At 49.0% G+C, this 20,558-nt stretch overlaps 1 protein-coding gene across 1 annotated transcript in view; it reads right to left on the bottom strand.

Annotated features, from left to right (window-relative positions):
• REC8 (REC8 meiotic recombination protein) overlaps window positions 1-20,521 on the bottom strand; it is a 117,817-nt gene extending 97,296 nt beyond the window's left edge. The window contains exon 1 of the mRNA XM_078777430.1: window positions 20,506-20,521. The gene's annotated coding sequence lies outside the window, so the exon portion shown is untranslated. The remainder of the gene's footprint in view (window positions 1-20,505) is intronic.
• Between the last annotated feature and the right edge of the window lie 37 nt (window positions 20,522-20,558).

The following is a 20,558-nucleotide window of genomic DNA, read 5'->3' as shown; positions in this document are numbered from 1 at the left end:
CGGCCTCCCCAGATCTCCCCCAGTCTCCCACGGCCTACCCCAGTCTCCCCTGGTCTCCCCCAGTCTCCCCTGGTCTCCCCCAGTCTCCCCAGGTCTCCCCCAATCTCCCACGGCCTCCTCCGGCTCCCCCAGTCTCCCATGGCTCTCCCAGTCTCCCACGGCTCCCCCCAGTCTCTCCCGGCTCCCCCCAGTCTCCCTCAGTCTCCCACGGCTCCGCCCAGTCTCCCCCGGTCTCCCCCAGTCTCCCCAGGCTCCCCCAGTCTCCCCCGGCTCCCCCAGTCTCCACCGGGCTCCCCCGGCTCCCCCGGCTCCCCCGGCTCCCCCAGTCTCCCCCGGCTCCCCCGGCTCCCCCGGCTCCCCCAGTCTCCCCCGGCTCCCCCGGCCTCCCCCGGCTCCCCCGGCTCCCCCAGTCTCCCATGGTCCCCGACTTACCCTGGGCCCACGATCAAGCAATGACCACATTGTTTTCGGACCACCATACGACCCTGACATTAAACATTTATGGATAGCAGGCGTGGATCCATGATTTTAGGTTGGGGGGGTTTACAATGCAGGGACAAAAAATATAATTTCACCGAGCAGAGCAAAAGGGGAATATTGTTTGTGGGGGTTTTTTTTGTCATAAATTCTAAAGACTATTCCAAACATAGACAAATAACGCTCTCATACACGAGGAAAGAAATTCTTTCCTCGTGTATTGTCCACTACCCCTCAATATCTAACTCCATATCTTTGTGCACACTTGTCCACTACCCCTCATTATCTTTGTGCACACTTGTCCACTACCCCTCAATGTCTTTGTGCACACTTGTCCACTACCCCTCAATGTCTAACTCAATATATTTGTGCACACTTGTCCACTACCCCCTCAATGTCTAACTCAATATATTTGTGCACACTTGTCCACTACCCCTCAATGTCTTTGTGTACACTTGTCCACTACCCCCTCAATGTCTAACTCAATATATTTGTGCACACTTGTCCACTACCCCTCAATGTCTTTGTGCACACTTGTCCAATACCCCCTCAATGTCTAACTCAATATATTTGTGCACACTTGTCCACTACCCCTCAATGTCTTTGTGCACACTTGTCCACTACCCCCTCAATGTCTAACTCAATATCTTTGTGCACACTTGTCCACTACCCCCTCAATGTCTAACTCAATATATTTGTGCACACTTGTCCACTACCCCTCAATGTCTTTGTGTACACTTGTCCACTACCCCCTTAATGTCTAACTCAATATATTTGTGCACACTTGTCCACTACCCCTCAATATATTTGTGCACACTTGTCCACTACCCCCTCAATATCTTTGTGCACACTTGTCCACTACCCCCTCAATGTCTAACTCAATATATTTGTGCACACTTGTCCACTACCCCTCAATATCTTTGTGTACACTTGTCCACTACCCCCTCAATGTCTAACTCAATATATTTGTGCACACTTGTCCACTACCCCTCAATATATTTGTGTGCACTTGCCCACTACCCCTCAATATATTTGTGCACAGTTGTCCACTACCCCTCAATATATTTATGTACACTTGCCCACTACCCCTCAATGTCTTTGTGTACACTTGCCCACTACCCCTCAATGTCTTTGTGCACAGTTGTCCACTACCCCTCAATGTCTTTGTGTACACTTGCCCACTACCCCTCAATGTCTTTGTGCACAGTTGTCCACTACCCCTCAATATCTTTGTGTACACTTGCCCACTACCCCTCAATATATTTGTGCACACTTGTCCACTACCCCTCAATGTCTAACTCAATATATTTGCATACACTTGCCCACTACCCCTCAATGTCTAACTCAATATCTTTGTGCACACTTGTCCACTACCCCTCAATGTCTAACTCAATATCTTTGTGCACACTTGCCCACTACCCCTCAATGTCTAACTCAATATCTTTGTGTACACTTGTCCACTACCCCTCAATGTCTAACTCAATATATTTGTGCACACTTGTCCACTACCCCTCAATGTCTAACTCAATATCTTTGTGTACACTTGTCCACTACCCCTCAATGTCTTTGTGCACACTTGTCCACTACCCTTCAATATATTTGTGTACACTTGCCCACTACACCTCAATGTCTAACTCAATATATTTGCGTACACTTGCCCACTACCCCTCAATGTCTAACTCAATATCTTTGTGCACACTTGTCCACTACCCCTCAATGTCTAACTCAATATCTTTGTGCACACTTGTCCACTACGCCTCAATGTCTAACTCAATATATTTGTGCACACTTGTCCACTACCCCCTCAATGTCTAACTCAATATATTTGTGCACACTTGTCCACTACCCCATCAATGTCTAACTCAATATATTTGTGCACACTTGTCCACTACCCCTCAATGTCTTTGTGCACACTTGTCCAATACCCCCTCAATGTTTAACTCAATATATTTGTGCACACTTGTCCACTACCCCTCAATGTCTTTGTGCACACTTGTCCACTACCCCCTCAATGTCTAACTCAATATCTTTGTGTGCACTTGTCCAGTACCCCTCAATGTCTAACTCAATATCTTTGTGCACACTTGTCCACTACCCCTCAATGTCTAACTCAATATCTTTGTGTACACTTGCCCACTACCCCTCAATGTCTAACTCAATATCTTTGTGTACACTTGTCCACTACCCCTCAATGTCTAACTCAATATCTTTGTGCACACTTGTCCACTACCCCTCAATGTCTAACTCAATATCTTTGTGTACACTTGCCCACTACCCCTCAATGTCTAACTCAATATCTTTGTGTACACTTGTCCACTACCCCTCAATGTCTAACTCAATATCTTTGTGCACACTTGTCCACTACCCCTCAATGTCTAACTCAATATCTTTGTGCACACTTGTCCACTACCCCTCAATGTCTAACTCAATATCTTTGTGTGCACTTGTCCACTACCCCTCAATGTCTAACTCAATATCTTTGTGCACACTTGTCCACTACCCCTCAATGTCTAACTCAATATCTTTCTGCACACTTGTCCACTACCCCTCAATGTCTAACTCAATATCTTTGTGTACACTTGTCCAGTACCCCTCAATGTCTAACTCAATATCTTTGTGCACACTTGTCCACTACCCCTCAATGTCTAACTCAATATCTTTGTGCACACTTGTCCACTACCCCTCAATGTCTAACTCAATATATTTGCGTACACTTGTCCACTACCCCTCAATGTCTAACTCAATATCTTTGTGCACACTTGCCCACTACCCCTCAATGTCTAACTCAATATCTTTGTGCACACTTGTCCACTACCCCTCAATGTCTAACTCAATATCTTTGTGTACACTTGTCCAGTACCCCTCAATGTCTAACTCAATATCTTTGTGTACACTTGTCCAGTACCCCTCAATGTCTAACTCAATATCTTTGTGTACACTTGTCCACTACCCCTCAATGTCTAACTCAATATCTTTGTGTACACTTGTCCACTACCCCTCAATGTCTAACTCAATATCTTTGTGTACACTTGTCCACTACCCCTCAATGTCTAACTCAATATCTTTGTGTACACTTGTCCAGTACCCCTCAATGTCTAACTCAATATCTTTGTGTACACTTGTCCACTACCCCTCAATGTCTAACTTAATATCTTTGTGTACACTTGTCCACTACCCCTCAATGTCTAACTCAATATCTTTGTGTACACTTGTCCACTACCCCTCAATGTCTAACTCAATATCTTTGTGTACACTTGTCCACTACCCCTCAATGTCTAACTCAATATCTTTGTGTACACTTGTCCACTACCCCTCAATGTCTAACTCAATATCTTTGTGTGCACTTGTCCACTACCCCTCAATGTCTAACTCAATATCTTTGTGCACACTTGTCCACTACCCCTCAATGTCTAACTCAATATCTTTCTGCACACTTGTCCACTACCCCTCAATGTCTAACTCAATATCTTTGTGTACACTTGTCCAGTACCCCTCAATGTCTAACTCAATATCTTTGTGCACACTTGTCCACTACCCCTCAATGTCTAACTCAATATCTTTGTGCACACTTGTCCACTACCCCTCAATGTCTAACTCAATATATTTGCGTACACTTGTCCACTACCCCTCAATGTCTAACTCAATATCTTTGTGCACACTTGCCCACTACCCCTCAATGTCTAACTCAATATCTTTGTGCACACTTGTCCACTACCCCTCAATGTCTAACTCAATATCTTTGTGTACACTTGTCCAGTACCCCTCAATGTCTAACTCAATATCTTTGTGTACACTTGTCCAGTACCCCTCAATGTCTAACTCAATATCTTTGTGTACACTTGTCCACTACCCCTCAATGTCTAACTCAATATCTTTGTGTACACTTGTCCACTACCCCTCAATGTCTAACTCAATATCTTTGTGTACACTTGTCCACTACCCCTCAATGTCTAACTCAATATCTTTGTGTACACTTGTCCAGTACCCCTCAATGTCTAACTCAATATCTTTGTGTACACTTGTCCACTACCCCTCAATGTCTAACTTAATATCTTTGTGTACACTTGTCCACTACCCCTCAATGTCTAACTCAATATCTTTGTGTACACTTGTCCACTACCCCTCAATGTCTAACTCAATATCTTTGTGTACACTTGTCCACTACCCCTCAATGTCTAACTCAATATCTTTGTGTACACTTGTCCACTACCCCTCAATGTCTAACTCAATATCTTTGTGTACACTTGTCCACTACCCCTCAATGTCTAACTCAATATCTTTGTGTACACTTGTCCACTACCCCTCAATGTCTAACTCAATATATTTGTGCACACTTGTCCACTACCCCTCAATGTCTAACTCAATATATTTGCGTACACTTGTCCACTACCCCTCAATGTCTAACTCAATATCTTTGTGCACACTTGCCCACTACCCCTCAATGTCTAACTCAATATCTTTGTGCACACTTGTCCACTACCCCTCAATGTCTAACTCAATATCTTTGTGTACACTTGTCCAGTACCCCTCAATGTCTAACTCAATATCTTTGTGTACACTTGTCCAGTACCCCTCAATGTCTAACTCAATATCTTTGTGTACACTTGTCCACTACCCCTCAATGTCTAACTCAATATCTTTGTGTACACTTGTCCACTACCCCTCAATGTCTAACTCAATATCTTTGTGTACACTTGTCCAGTACCCCTCAATGTCTAACTCAATATCTTTGTGTACACTTGTCCAGTACCCCTCAATGTCTAACTCAATATCTTTGTGCACACTTGTCCACTACCCCTCAATGTCTAACTCAATATCTTTGTGCACACTTGTCCACTACCCCTCAATGTCTAACTCAATATATTTGCGTACACTTGTCCACTACCCCTCAATGTCTAACTCAATATCTTTGTGCACACTTGCCCACTACCCCTCAATGTCTAACTCAATATCTTTGTGCACACTTGTCCACTACCCCTCAATGTCTAACTCAATATCTTTGTGTACACTTGTCCAGTACCCCTCAATGTCTAACTCAATATCTTTGTGTACACTTGTCCAGTACCCCTCAATGTCTAACTCAATATCTTTGTGTACACTTGTCCACTACCCCTCAATGTCTAACTCAATATCTTTGTGTACACTTGTCCACTACCCCTCAATGTCTAACTCAATATCTTTGTGTACACTTGTCCACTACCCCTCAATGTCTAACTCAATATCTTTGTGTACACTTGTCCAGTACCCCTCAATGTCTAACTCAATATCTTTGTGTACACTTGTCCACTACCCCTCAATGTCTAACTTAATATCTTTGTGTACACTTGTCCACTACCCCTCAATGTCTAACTCAATATCTTTGTGTACACTTGTCCACTACCCCTCAATGTCTAACTCAATATCTTTGTGTACACTTGTCCACTACCCCTCAATGTCTAACTCAATATCTTTGTGTACACTTGTCCACTACCCCTCAATGTCTAACTCAATATCTTTGTGTACACTTGTCCACTACCCCTCAATGTCTAACTCAATATCTTTGTGTACACTTGTCCACTACCCCTCAATGTCTAACTCAATATCTTTGTGCACACTTGTCCACTACCCCTCAATGTCTAACTCAATATATTTGCGTACACTTGTCCACTACCCCTCAATGTCTAACTCAATATCTTTGTGCACACTTGCCCACTACCCCTCAATGTCTAACTCAATATCTTTGTGCACACTTGTCCACTACCCCTCAATGTCTAACTCAATATCTTTGTGTACACTTGTCCAGTACCCCTCAATGTCTAACTCAATATCTTTGTGTACACTTGTCCAGTACCCCTCAATGTCTAACTCAATATCTTTGTGTACACTTGTCCACTACCCCTCAATGTCTAACTCAATATCTTTGTGTACACTTGTCCACTACCCCTCAATGTCTAACTCAATATCTTTGTGTACACTTGTCCACTACCCCTCAATGTCTAACTCAATATCTTTGTGTACACTTGTCCAGTACCCCTCAATGTCTAACTCAATATCTTTGTGTACACTTGTCCACTACCCCTCAATGTCTAACTTAATATCTTTGTGTACACTTGTCCACTACCCCTCAATGTCTAACTCAATATCTTTGTGTACACTTGTCCACTACCCCTCAATGTCTAACTCAATATCTTTGTGTACACTTGTCCACTACCCCTCAATGTCTAACTCAATATCTTTGTGTACACTTGTCCACTACCCCTCAATGTCTAACTCAATATCTTTGTGTACACTTGTCCACTACCCCTCAATGTCTAACTCAATATCTTTGTGTACACTTGTCCAGTACCCTTCAATGTCTAACTCAATATCTTTGTGTACACTTGTCCACTACCCCTCAATGTCTAACTCAATATCTTTGTGTACACTTGTCCACTACCCCTCAATGTCTAACTCAATATCTTTGTGTACACTTGTCCACTACCCCTCAATGTCTAACTCAATATCTTTGTGTACACTTGTCCACTACCCCTCAATGTCTAACTCAATATCTTTGTGTACACTTGTCCACTACCCCTCAATGTCTAACTCAATATCTTTGTGTACACTTGTCCAGTACCCTTCAATGTCTAACTCAATATCTTTGTGTACACTTGTCCACTACCCCTCAATGTCTAACTCAATATCTTTGTGTACACTTGTCCACTACCCCTCAATGTCTAACTCAATATCTTTGTGCACACTTGTCCACTACCACTCAATGTCTAACTCAATATCTTTGTGCACACTTGTCCACTACCACTCAATGTCTAACTCAATATCTTTGTGTACACATTTAACAGAGCATTGAATAGATCAACATCAAATCGTTGATTCCGTCGTCGTCGGTTATTGTTTTTTGATTGTTCAATCGGGAAATTCAAATGACAACAACAGAAACCGAAAACACCTATTTTTGCCACAATGTATTCGTACATATACACCGGGTGATCAAAACGTCACTGTGCACCTGTATTTCTCTAGTTACTTGTAGGTGCACAGAGACTTTTTGATCACCCTGAACATCATTAACCCCTTAAAGCATCACATTTCTTAAATGTAACCGTTGCAGATTTCCGCTTAAAATTTCGAAACGCTATGCAATGTTAGGTAGCCTTACCTGCCTTTTTATATATTTAATATTTTTAGAAAAAATTACTGCGACACATCTTCGGTTATATACACCTCAATTCATGTGAAAAACTAGAACGTGTGACGTCATGACGTCGACCGACATGCCTCCGCCCACATTACTACATCATTACAAAACTTGTATCAAGTTTGATTTAAATCCCTTCAGATGCTCTCAAGTATCACATTTTTCCCTGACATGACCTCTGACCTCACCAAAATCACCTCACTCCTCACCTTTGATGTCAAAATCGAATTAGTTCAGCTTTGCATCATAATATATACTTACACCAAGTTTGGTGAAAATCCCATGACTGGTTCACAAGTTAGCTTGGTAACAGAATTTTTACCTGACAGGACGCCTGACATTTGACCTTTGGCCTCTTGACCCCAAAATCGAATCAGTTCATCTTTGCATCATAATACATATTTGTACCAACTTTGGTCAGAATCCCATCACTGGTTATGACAGTAACAGGATTTTTACCTGACCTGACATGACCTCTGACCTTTGACCTCATTACCCCAAAATCTAATCAGTTGATCTTTACCTCATTATACATATTTGCACCAAATTTGACTAAGATCCCTTCAGCCGTTCTCAAGTTATCACGGTAACAAAAACCTTTCACGGACGGACGGACGGACAGACAGACAGACGGACGGACGGACAACCTGAAAACATAATGCCTCCGGCGACTTCGAACTGACAGTTATTTCTCCACGGTTTTGAAGAAGATTTTAAAAGGAATTACCTGAATTTGAGGCGAGACCCCTCATTTTCAGCGTCTTATAGGTGGCGGATCCCGATGGGGAGCACTACCCCATGAGACCTTCTGATGCATCGTACCAAATTTGGTCCATAAATCGGTCGGGTAGTTTGTGAGATGTTTTAGTCAAATGTTAACAGATGCACATACGTACGACTGGATACCGGGACCCCCTCCATGGGGTTATTTCGGAGAAATCGGAGAAATAACCTAATATAGTAATATGTGTCCCTACATACAATCTGTCTGGAAAACTCAATGTTATGAAAATCGGAGGAGGATTATTCAAGTCACGATCAAACTAGAGCAATGCGACTGTCGCCAATGTGCCTCCGCAATCCGCATAGTCCCACAACAGGTAGATGCCCCCCTTCACTGTCCGAAAAATAAACAAGTTTGATTTAAATCCCTTCAGCTATTTTCAAGTATCACACTTTCACCAGACATGACAGATTTCACATCGATCGGTCAAGCGGTTTCAGAGAACGGGTTTAAATATCGGCTTTCAAGCTAATATGGCTGCCACACCACATGACGTATGACCTTAAAAATGTACACTCTGCATATGTATGGGTAGGGGATCACGTTTGTGAAGTTTCGTGCTGATCGGATAAGGTTCGTTTTTGTATCCAAGATGGCTGCCAAACCACGTGACCTCCGACATCATCATTTTCAAACTATATTCAACAGTGGTGCGAGATGATACTCATTTCAACTATATGCAACAGAGATATAATTATTTAATATTTTTCTTCAATCCAATGTGGCTGCCACACCATGTGACCAATGATGTTTTCGTGACCATATTTTAATCGCCATGCCTAGTCAATGACACATGTAAAGTTTCGAGTCAATCGATTTGGTGGTTTGGGAGATGTTTTTTAAGGTTTTTTGTTAAATCCAATATGGCTGCCAAACCATGTGACCTATGATGTCATAAGTTACAAAAAATCAATACAAATGCGTCATAGATCAAGTGCATGCAATTTCAGATTTTTAGGATAAGGAATTCGATTAAAACATTTTTGGCTGGTATACCACTTCACCGATGATGTCATCATTGTCATGCTTTTGTTCCCCATTGGGAGTACTTGACAATGTGGCAAGTTTAAATTTTTTCCATTCAGCGGTTCCCGATAAATAATTCTTTAAGTATTTGCGTTTAATTCAAGATGGCTGCCATACAATGTGACCAATGACATCACAATTAAAAGAAAAACATTCTGCATGGATGTCACTCCTACCTTGAAAGTTTCGTCTCAATCAGACATATGGTTGCTGAGAAAAACGAGGTTTAGCCCGTACGGACGGACGAACGGACAAACCGAAAACATAATGCCTCCGGTCACCTTTGGAGGCGGAGGCATAAAAAGTGTTTTTAGGTTATTTCTCCTAAATAACCTCAGAGTGGGTCCTGGTGTCCGTCCTATGGACCCTATATAAGCCTTTATCCTATGGAAGCCTCTCCCTATCCTATATAACCCACCTATCCAACATAAGCCTCCCCATTATCCTATATGCTATGTAACCCTCCCCCTTATCCTATATAACCACCTTATCCTATCTAGCCCCCCTTATCCTAGATAGGCCTCCCACATATCCTAGGTAAGCCCCCCATCCCAGATAAGCTTCCCCCCTTATCCTATATCCCCCTTATCCTATATCCCCCCTATCCTATATAAGCCTCCCCCCTTGTCCTATATAACCCACCTATCCAAGATAAGCCTCCTCCATTATTCTATATGCTATGTAACCCTCCTCCTTAGTCCTTATTCTATATAACCCCCTTATCCTATCTTTTTTTTTTCTTTTTTTTCTTCTTTTTTGTATACTGAATCGAGGCTCGTGAAAGAGCTAACATTTACCTCACAAACAAATCAACCAGACAAACAAAATATATAAAAAGAGGGAGCGGAAGACAAGATGGGGAGAGAAGGGGAAGCACACAAACACAACATTTGAGAGCAGGCTGAAGTGTGGGAGGGAGAGGGCTTGGGGGGAGGAGGCGTGGGAAGGGGGGGGGAAGGGCCCCCCTTATCCTAGATAGGCCTCCCACATATCCTAGGTAAGCCCCCCATCCCAGATAAGCTTCCCCCCTTATCCTATATAACCCTCCCCCTTATCCTATATACCCCTTATCCTATATAAGCCTCGCCCTATCCTATATAAGCCTCCCCCTTATCCTATATAACCCTTCCCCTTATCCTATATATCCCCCCTTATCCTATATAACCCTCCCCCTTATCCTATATACCCCTTATCCTATATAATCCTCCCCCTATCCTATATAAGCCTCCCCCTTATCCTATATAAGCCTCCCCCTTATCCTATATAAGCCTCCCCCTTATCCTATATGACCCTTCCCCTTATCCTATATATCCCCCCTTATCCTATATAACCCTCCTCCTTATCCTATATAACCCTTCCCCTTATCCTATATATCCCCCCTTATCCGAGAAAAGCCTCCACTATCCTATACAAGCGTCCCCCCTATCCCAGATAAGCTCCCCCTATCATATACATGTATAACTAAGCTTCCCTTCCTTATCCTATATAACCCCCTTGTCCTATTTTACTCCCCCACGCCCTTTAACCTATAAGCGTCTCCCCTATCCCTATCCTATATTATATAATCCATCGCCCATCTTCTACTATAGGGGAGACTTCAAAGTACTGTAGCGGTTACCGCTGGATGCACACAATCGCCTTGCACCGGCCAGAACACGGCCAGACGCGCCTCTCCCGGGCATGCCCGGACTCACTGTTCCCGGGCACGCCCGAACCTCCCGGGCACGCCCGGTCTCGTCTTTCCCGGGCATGCCCGCTCTCGCCTTTCCAGGGCTCGCCCAGAGCGTCCGGGCATGCCCACTCTCGTCTTTCCAGTGCTCGTCCAGAGCGCCCGGGCACACCCAGCCTCGACTTGCCAGGCCGCAGCCAAACACGCCCGGGCAGGTCCAGACTCGCCTTTCCAAGGCTCGCCCTTGACACCCGGGCATGCCCGGTATAGCTTTTGCCGGGCAAACTTCCCGACATAAATGTGTATGTATATTGCTGCCCGATAAACGGGCTTTTGAGAGAATACCTGAGCTGTTTTGTTTCAATAAAGCAACTCGGACGAATTCCGTCTTTGGTCGCGTCAATTCTTTCGACTCGCGTTGGAGCGCAGCTCCTTCACTGGTGACCTACCGACATGGACACGGCAGTGACTCTTAAACTGCCTACCTTCTGGGAGGCTCACGCGGCTGTTTGGTTCGCCCAGGCGGACTCCCAGTTCGCCCTGCGAGGCATCACCGCGGACGACACCCGCTTCCACCACGTCGTGGCAGCGCTCGGTTCCGCCACCGCGGCCCGCACCCTGAGCCTCCTCGAGCACCCGCCGGCTGCCGACAAGTATGACGCGCTGAAGACGCTCCTCCTCGACGCTTTCGCCCTCTCACCGGCGGCACGCGCACGGCGCCTGCTCGACCTGCCCGAGCTCGGCGACACGCGCCCGTCCGAGCGCATGGACTATATGCTCTCGCGTTGCTCGGTGAGCACTCTCTGGATTTTCTGTTCCGCGAGTTGTTCCTTTGCCAGCTGCCTCACCCGGTACGCCTCGCCCTGGCTGGCACGTCGATCACCGATCCCCGCGCCCTCGCCAGGGAAGCCGATAAGATCTCCTCGGCGGGCCAACACATCGGCGCGGCTACCTGGAGCCTGCCGCCGTCCGAGGCGACGCCCACGACACCCGAGCGCCCTGCGCGGTTGGAGGCCGAACTGCCGGTGAAACTGGCGGCCGCCACGCCGCACCGACCGCTTCCGACACGACGGCCGGGGCCTCCACCTGACCAGGCGTGGTGTTATTACCACGCCAGGTTCGGACACAAGGCTTGGACGTGCCGACCCCCGTGCACTTTCGGCAAGTCGGGAAACCGCCGGGCCGGCGTTCATTCCCAGCCATGAGCGCTGGCCACTCGGGCAACTTGCTTTTTATTCGGGACAAAGCGTCCGGGCGGCGTTTCCTTTGTGACACCGGCACCCAACTGAGCGTCATACCCGCCTCCGAGCAGGACAGGCGGGACGCCGTTTGCGGCCCCTCTTTGGTCGCTGCTAATGGCTCGGCCATACGCACTTTCGGCCCGTGCAACGTCACCCTCTGCTTCGGCAGCCAGCGCTTTCAGTGGACCTTTGTGACTGCCTGCGTCCCCATGGCTTTGCTGGGCGCCGACTTCCTCTGCGCGCACGGGCTGCTGGTCGACGTCAAACGTCGTCGCCTTGTCAACGCCGAGACCTTCAGCTCCCTGGCGTGCACGATGAGCAGCTCCGCGCCGACCGAACTGGCGTGCGCCCTCCCGACGGCGAACGAGTTCGCTCGCCTGCTCGCGGAATTCCCAGCCCTCACACGGCCGACGTTTTCGGCCGTCGCAGTGCGGCATGGGATCGAGCACCACATACCCACTACGGGCCCGCCGGTCTACACCAGGGCCCGCCGCCTCGACCCGGCCAAGCTCGCCATGGCAAAGGCCGAGTTCGACGCGTTGGAGCACCTCGGCATCGTGCGGCGCTCCAATAGCGCGTGGGCCTCACCACTGCACATCGTGCCAAAGCCGGGGGGCGGATGGCGCCCGTGTGGCGACTACCGCCGCCTCAACGACGCTACCACCCCCGACAGGTACCCGATCCCGCACATCCAGGACTTTTCCGCCCGTTTGGCGGGACGGTCATATTTTCCAAAATTGACCTGATACGGGGATACCACCAGGTACCTGTCCGGGCGGCCGACGTCCCGAAGACAGCCGTCATCACGCCGTTCGGCCTGTTCGAATTTTTGAGGATGCCGTTTGGCCTCAAGAACGCGGCCCAGGCGTTCCAGCGCTTAATGGACGGCGTGCTGCGCGACCTGCCATTTATTTACGTCTATCTGGACGACATCCTCGTCGCCAGCACGTCCCGCGCCGAGCACCTCCTCCACCTCCGAACACTGTTCGGTCGCCTCAGCGAGCACGGCTTAATTGTCAACCCGGCCAAATGCCACTTCGGCACGACGACCGTTGACTTTTTGGGCCACCGCATCACCAAGACCGGGGCCGTGCCGCTGCCGACCAAGGTCGAGGCCATCACCACGTTCCCGCGTCCCCGTTCCATCAAGGCCCTACAAGAGTTCCTCGGCATGGTGAATTTTTATCACCGATTCGTGCCCCGCGCTGCTCAGCTCATGCGGCCCCTTTACGAGGCCCTCCGGGGCAAGCCAGCCAAGCATGACATCGTTTGGTCCGCGGCCATGGACGCGGCCTTCGCGAGCGCAAAACGGGCCCTCGCCGACGCAACGCTGCTGGCTCACCCGGTGCTCAACGTGCCCATCGCCCTCACTACGGACGCCTCCAACGACGTGGTGGGCGCCGTCCATGAACAATGGGTGGACGGGGTTTGGCAGCCACTCGCTTTTTTCAGCCGGCAGCTCCGGCCGAACGAGTTAAAATACAGCACGTTCGACCGCGAGCTGCTCGGTCTATTCCTGGCCGTTCGCCATTTCCGACACCTCCTGGAGGGCCGCCCGTTCACGGCTTTCGTCGACCACAAGCCGTTGGTCTACGCAATGGCCAAAGTCACGGAGCCGTGGTCGGCCTGCCAGCAGCGCCACCTCTCCGCCGTGTCGGAATTCACCACGGACATCCGGCACGTCGCCGGCAAAGACAACGCTGTGGCCGACTGTCTTTCTCGGGCCACCGCGAACGCGGTCCACCTCGGCGTGGACTTCGCGCTCATGGCGGCCGACCAGACCACCGACACCTCGGTGCAGGCCCTCCGGGCGGCGGACACGGGCCTCCGCCTGGCCGACATCCCTTCGCGGGCACCGTCCTGCTCTGCGACGTCTCCCAGGGCCAGCCTCGCCCCATCGTGCCCGTTTCCTGGCAGCGCCGCATCTTCGCCTCCATCCACGGCCTTTCTCACCCGGGCCGGAAAGCTTCTCAGAAGCTGGTGTCGGCGCGTTTCGTCTGGCACGGCCTTCGACGGAACGTCCGCGACTGGGCCAACGCCTGCACGGCCTGCCAGCGGGCCAAGGTCCACCGCCACACCCAGGCCCCGCTGGCACCTTTCACCGTGCCTGCACGGCGTTTCGACCACGTCCACGTGGACCTGGTGGGTCCCCTGCCCCCATCGCGGGGGTTCACCCACCTGCTCACCATGGTGGACAGGACCACCAGGTGGCCGGAGGCCGTGCCCCTCACCTCCACCACCACCGCCGACGTGGCGCAGGCGTTCATCGCCACTTGGGTCGCGCGCTTCGGCGCACCGGCGGACATCTCGTCCGACCGCGGCCCACAGTTCACGTCCGAACTTTGGGGCGCGGTCGCCCGCTCGTTGGGGGTCACGCTGCACCGCACCACGGCCTACCACCCCCAAGCCAACGGGTTGTGCGAGCGGTTTCACCGCTCCATGAAGGCCGCACTCATGGCCGGCCTTCAGGACGACGGTTGGACCGACCGGCTGCCGTGGGTCCTTTTGGGCCTCCGCACGGCCCCCAAGGAGGACCTCCGGGCGTCCGCCGCCGAGCTCGTCTACGGCCAGCCGCTCCGCGTCCCGGGCGAGTTCGTGCCCGACGCTACCAGTCCCTGGTCCGCCGCACACCAGCGCTCGGACCTCCAGGAGGCCGCCCGCCGATTTGCCCCCGTGCCAACGTCCCGCCACGGTGGCCCCCAGTCCTACGTCCCCCCGGCGCTTCGCACAGCGGAGTACGTCTTTGTGCGTCATGACGCGCACCGGGGGCCACTCCGGCCGCCGTACGACGGGCCCTTCCGAGTCCTGCGACGGGGCGACAAGTCCTTTGTCGTCGACGTTGGCGGCCGGTCGGACCGGATCTCTGTGGACCGCCTCAAACCGGCGCACATGGACGTCGACCGACCACCACGGTTGGCCCTTCCTCCGCGGCGAGGCCGCCCCCCATCCACAGTTCCCCCCGCTCGACCACCCACCACCACGTCGGACCCCTCCCCACGACCCTCCAGGGGTCGCTTCGGCCGGGTCATCCGGACCCCCCTTAAATTGACCCTGCCGGTGCAGGTCGATTCTGGAGGGGCGTGTGTAGCGGTTACCGCTGGATGCACACAATCGCCTTGCACCGGCCAGAACACGGCCAGACGCGCCTCTCCCGGGCATGCCCGGACTCACTGTTCCCGGGCACGCCCGAACCTCCCGGGCACGCCCGCTCTCGCCTTTCCAGGGCTCGCCCAGAGCGTCCGGGCATGCCCGCTATCGCCTTTCCAGGGCTCGCCCAGAGCGTCCGGGCATGCCCGCTCTCGCCTTTCCATGGCTCGCCCAGAGCGTCCGGGCATGCCCGCTATCGCCTTTCCAGGGCTCGCCCAGAGCGCCCGGGCACGCCCAGCCTCGACTTGCCAGGCCGCAGCCAAACACGCCCGGGCAGGTCCAGACTCGCCTTTCCAAGGCTCGCCCTTGATACCCGGGCATGCCCGGTATAGCTTTTGCCGGGCAAACTTCCCGACATAAATGTGTATATATATATTGCTGCCCGATAAACGGGCTTGTCAGAATACCTGAGCTGTTTTGTTTCAATAAAGCAACTCGGACGAATTCCGTCTTTGGTCGCGTCAATTCTTTCGACTCGCGTTGGAGCGCAGCTCCTTCAGTACGATCATTTGTCTATAGAGACGTGGAAATTGTGAAGTAGTAATCATCGGGACTAAGAAATTAAAACGTAGATAAATAATAATCTGGAAAAATGATTAATAAAAGATTCACAAAACCTCCATTTACCAGATCGTTGCAAACTTTCCTCGCTTCTTGAGCACCTCTGGGAAGTAAAACATGGTATTGATGAATTATTAGAAATTTTCTATTTTATTTTGTAATATTTCACTTCAGAATTACTTCAAAAGACGAGATAGGTTCCACGCGCCGTATTTCGCCTGACGGCTGACAATCACTTTGGCGCGCTTCGCGTGACGTCATGGAACGATTGACCAATGGCAGGCTCTTGAAGTGCGTCGATGAATGTTGGCGCGCTCCGCGTTACGTCATAGAACGATTGACCAATGGCAGGCTCTTGAAGTGCGTCGATGAATGGCGGCGCGCGGTGTGTTGTTCCATGAAAATGATTATTGAAGCTTTGTATATGGATGTGTGTGTTTGTATATGTATGTGTTTGTATCTATATATGTGTGTGTGTGTGTCTGCGAGTGTGTGTGTTTGTATAAGTGTGTGTGTCTGCGAGTGTGTGTGTTTGTATATGTCTGTGTTTGTATATGTGTGTGTGTGTTTGTATATGTATGTGTTTGTATATGAGTGTGTGTGTCTGCGAGTGTGTGTTTGTATATGTATATGTGTGTGTGTGTGTCTGCGAGTGTGTGTGTGTGTGTGTGTGTGTGTCTGCGAGTGTGTGTTTGTATATGTATGTGTTTGTGTCTGCGAGTGTGTGTGTTTGTATATGTATGTTTGTGTGTGTGTGTGTGTGTGTGTGTGTGTGTGTGTGTGTGTGTGTGTGTGTGTGTGTGTGTGTGTGTGTGTGTGTGTCTGCGAGTGTGTTTGTATATGTATGTGTTTGTATATGTGTGTGTGTGTCTGCGAGTGTATGTGTTTGTATATGTATGTGTTTGTATATGTGTGTGGGTGCCTGCGAGTGTGTGTGTTTGTATATGTATGTATTTGTATATATGTGTGTGTGTCTGCGAGTGTGTGCGTTTGTATATGCATGTGTTTGTATATATGTGTGTGTCTGCAAGTGTGTATGCTTGTATATGTATGTGTTTGTATATGGGCTTCGGATATATATATATATATTGTTGCGGATTCGGGGGTCGGCTCTCCCCTTACCAAGGGGGGGTTTAATACCCTTGTCTTTTAAGCTGGCCGTCCCCTAATCCTGGAAATTATAACGCTCCTTTCCGGTCGAGATTGGCCAGGGTGATTGGTCAATGGAGTCCCAAATACCTGAGTGCCAATCCGACCGCAAAGCAGGGAGATAACTCCCGCTCGGACCGCGGACAAGATGGAAATTCACGAGCGGTTTAGCAATCCGAAGCCCGAACCATTAACAATAAAACTAAACCCGATCCTGAGCGGTTTCGCAAATCGTGCCACAGGTACTCAATGGAGAGAAAGGACGAAGACGATCGAATAAGAGCAAACCAAAGTAAAGGAAGAACAAATATGATTTATTAATTATGTACAAAAACCCAAAGAGGAAACGAAAGGGAAAGAATATACAAGAAGAAGAAGAAGCAGGACACAGAGCAAGCTTAACTATACAGTCTTACTTAACCCCAGGACAACAAACAGACACACGGGAGGGTAGTGGTAGGAGGAGAAGGTCCAGGCAGATGGTCGGGGAGGAAGGTCCAGGCAGATGGTAGGCGTTGAGGTCCGGCTCCGGTCCAGGCTGAAGAATGGGAGGCAGCTTGCGTGTCGCTAGCGCGCGATCGGACCTTACATATGACGGGGGGGGGGGGGGGGTAGTCCTTCGCAAGTCCGTATGCGCAGTTCTCTGCTCATAACCTCCTTACTCAACTTCTCAGGTGTTCAGTGCCGCTTAATGATTCCTCGCGCATCTGGTACAAACGAGCTCAACAACCGGAAACAATAGGGGTCTAGAGGGCCTCAGCCTATTGCAGCAATGCGAGCACCCCCACGTCTCTCTCTTCAGCGTGCCCTCTCTCTCTTCTCCTCTCAGCACTTCTCTCTCTTAGCACCTCCTCCTCTCAGCACTTCTCTCCTCTCAGCACTTCTCCGTGTAAAGGCGCCGCGCTTGCGGTTATATAGTGCGCTTTGAAATCGAGCCGCGTACTCTCGCACTCCGCCCACCGGTGAGCTCACCTCAGCCCTGGTTGGTTAGCGAGGGCTCACCGGCTCCGCCCCTAACAGGGCCATGCCTCGTTCTGGGCGCTCCGCCCCCTTCTTCTCCAAGCTTGACCGCATGCGTAATGGCGGCGCGAAGGCAGCGAACGCTGCTGGCAAGGCGCGTACCACAATTTGGAGAGAGTCAAGCCGCAAAATGAATGGAATTGAAAAGGACCTATCTTATTTAATTAATACAACGCAGATTCAACTATTAGGAACACAGCCTTACCTAAACACAGACTAAGGAAATAACTAAAGTCCTATGTTGTCCTACGTGTTGCTTGTGGAGTAACTATGGGTGCGACCTTATTAAATGAAGAGAATTATTTACAAGAATTATTTACAAGTATTTACAAGTGAGGGGTTCTAAAACCGCAACAATATATATATATCTCGGCGCTCTTCAGCTTCCAGGATCTCTTCACTTCATTCTTGAGGTCTTGGTCTTTGGCCATTTTCTTGATTTCTGCATTATTTAGGCCAAAATCGCCAAGTACTGATATCTCAATCGCTTTCTTTTCCTTTTTGTTCCTGAGTTCTATGCCCGGTCACTATGATTTGTTTTCACGCTGGATGGGATCATCAGTTCATACATGAGCATTACAGTACTTCCTTGTTTTCAATGATGGATTTTTTTTTTTTGTATACAAGATCGAGGCTCGTGTAAGAGCTAACATCAATCACAAAAAAAATACAAAAAAAACACACGGACACACAAAACATACAAAAAATGGAGCGGGAGACAGGATGGGGGAGAGAGAGGGAAGCACACAAGTACAACAGCAGAGAACAGGGACAACGGAAGATCCGTGGGAGGGAGAGGGCTTGGGGGGAGGAGGCATGGGAAGGCGGGGGGGGGGGGGGGGTGGGAAAGGTATAAAACACATGGACTGCTGGAACTTCCAGGAAAGAAAAAAGTCAGAATTAAAAAAAAAAAGTGGATTTGGGGTGAATTGATGGGGGTAGAAGAGATCAAGGTTTTGGATGGGGGATAAGAGATGGTGGTGAACAGTTGTTTTAAAGTGTGTCAAACATGGTTCATGTTTCCATGAGTTTTGTGGAACTGGGATATTGAAATTTCTGCAGATGTGCGAGTGGATTACTCTACATACCTTGTTGTGCCTTTGTGTGTACAGTTGCTCTGAGATGAGTTTTTTACATCCCGATAAGAGGCGACTCATGCTTTCTGTTTCTACATTGTAGAACTTATTATTTCATCTTGTATTTATTTTTTTGCCATCGTTGGGGCTGTATTATTCGTTGCTGTTTAGGTTTGATGCATGACATCTTCCAATCACACCTGTTTTTGGAAGTTTTTTTGCAAGGTGAGTGAGAGATACCTTTTCTGACTTGTGTTCATACTTGTACACAAATTGTATTTGGTAGTCTGTTGAGCTTTTTACATACTCTGCTAATCCTACAGTCTTCGCTCTCTGCTCTTGATTGAGTTCCATCAGGCCTCCACCCCCTTCTTCTTCTCATCCCAGCCGCAAGTCACAAGGATGGCGATTCACTCCCTCCTTCTCTCTCTCTCTCTCTCTCTCTCTCTCTGGATGTGTCCTCAGACTTCACAAACCAACGGACCAGGGCAATTCCTGCAACACCCTGAAGCAGCACGTTGCCTCAGGTTGGCCAAGACGATACTTGACGAGGAGCAAACGCTTCTGCTCTCTCTCTCTCTCTTTCTCTCTCTCCCTCTTTACTACATGAGACCATGTGCACCAAGAGGCTCTCCTACCCACCAGTCCCTTCCACGCAGCCAGCCCCCTCCAACAGGAAGCACTCTCCCTCCCCCCCTCCCTTCCTCTCCCCTCGTCCCCTCTTCCAAGGACCCTCACAGGCCAAGTTACTCATGGCACAAACCGGACCACGCATTCTGCGTTCATGCCCGCCTCCTTCTCTCAGCAAGTCCTTCCTCTTTTCAGAGCCCTCACGAGTTTCTCACCCATTAAATTATGTGGAGCCCTCAAAGGAGGGAGAAGGTCGACAAGGAAGGGCTTTCAAACAGAAGAATAAAATAAAATTGTAAGAAAATAAATAAAAGGAGCTATTCGGGTCCCACAGCTTACCCGGCATTTCACATGAGATACACCTCAACGGTCACCTGATTTTCATTGTTACTAAGCAACCAGCCTCACATAGCATCATTATCAAGCAATAATTAAGTAATAAGCCCCACAAGCGAACATAACAGAAGTGACTGGTCCAGAGAAACGGCCAAAAAAGGTCTTATAAGACATGCATGTAAATAAATAAATAATACGTTCATATATTTAATTACCAATGATTATGTAGCCTGGTGTTGGCTTAGCGGTTAAGGTGCCGGCTTGGGAT

This window comes from Myxine glutinosa, chromosome 5 (assembly GCF_964187855.1).
Source record: "Myxine glutinosa chromosome 5, kmMyxGlut1.1, whole genome shotgun sequence".
NCBI lineage: Eukaryota > Metazoa > Chordata > Myxini > Myxiniformes > Myxinidae > Myxine > Myxine glutinosa.
Note: the sequence above shows the minus strand (reverse complement) of the source record. Positions and strands in the feature narration are given on the sequence as shown.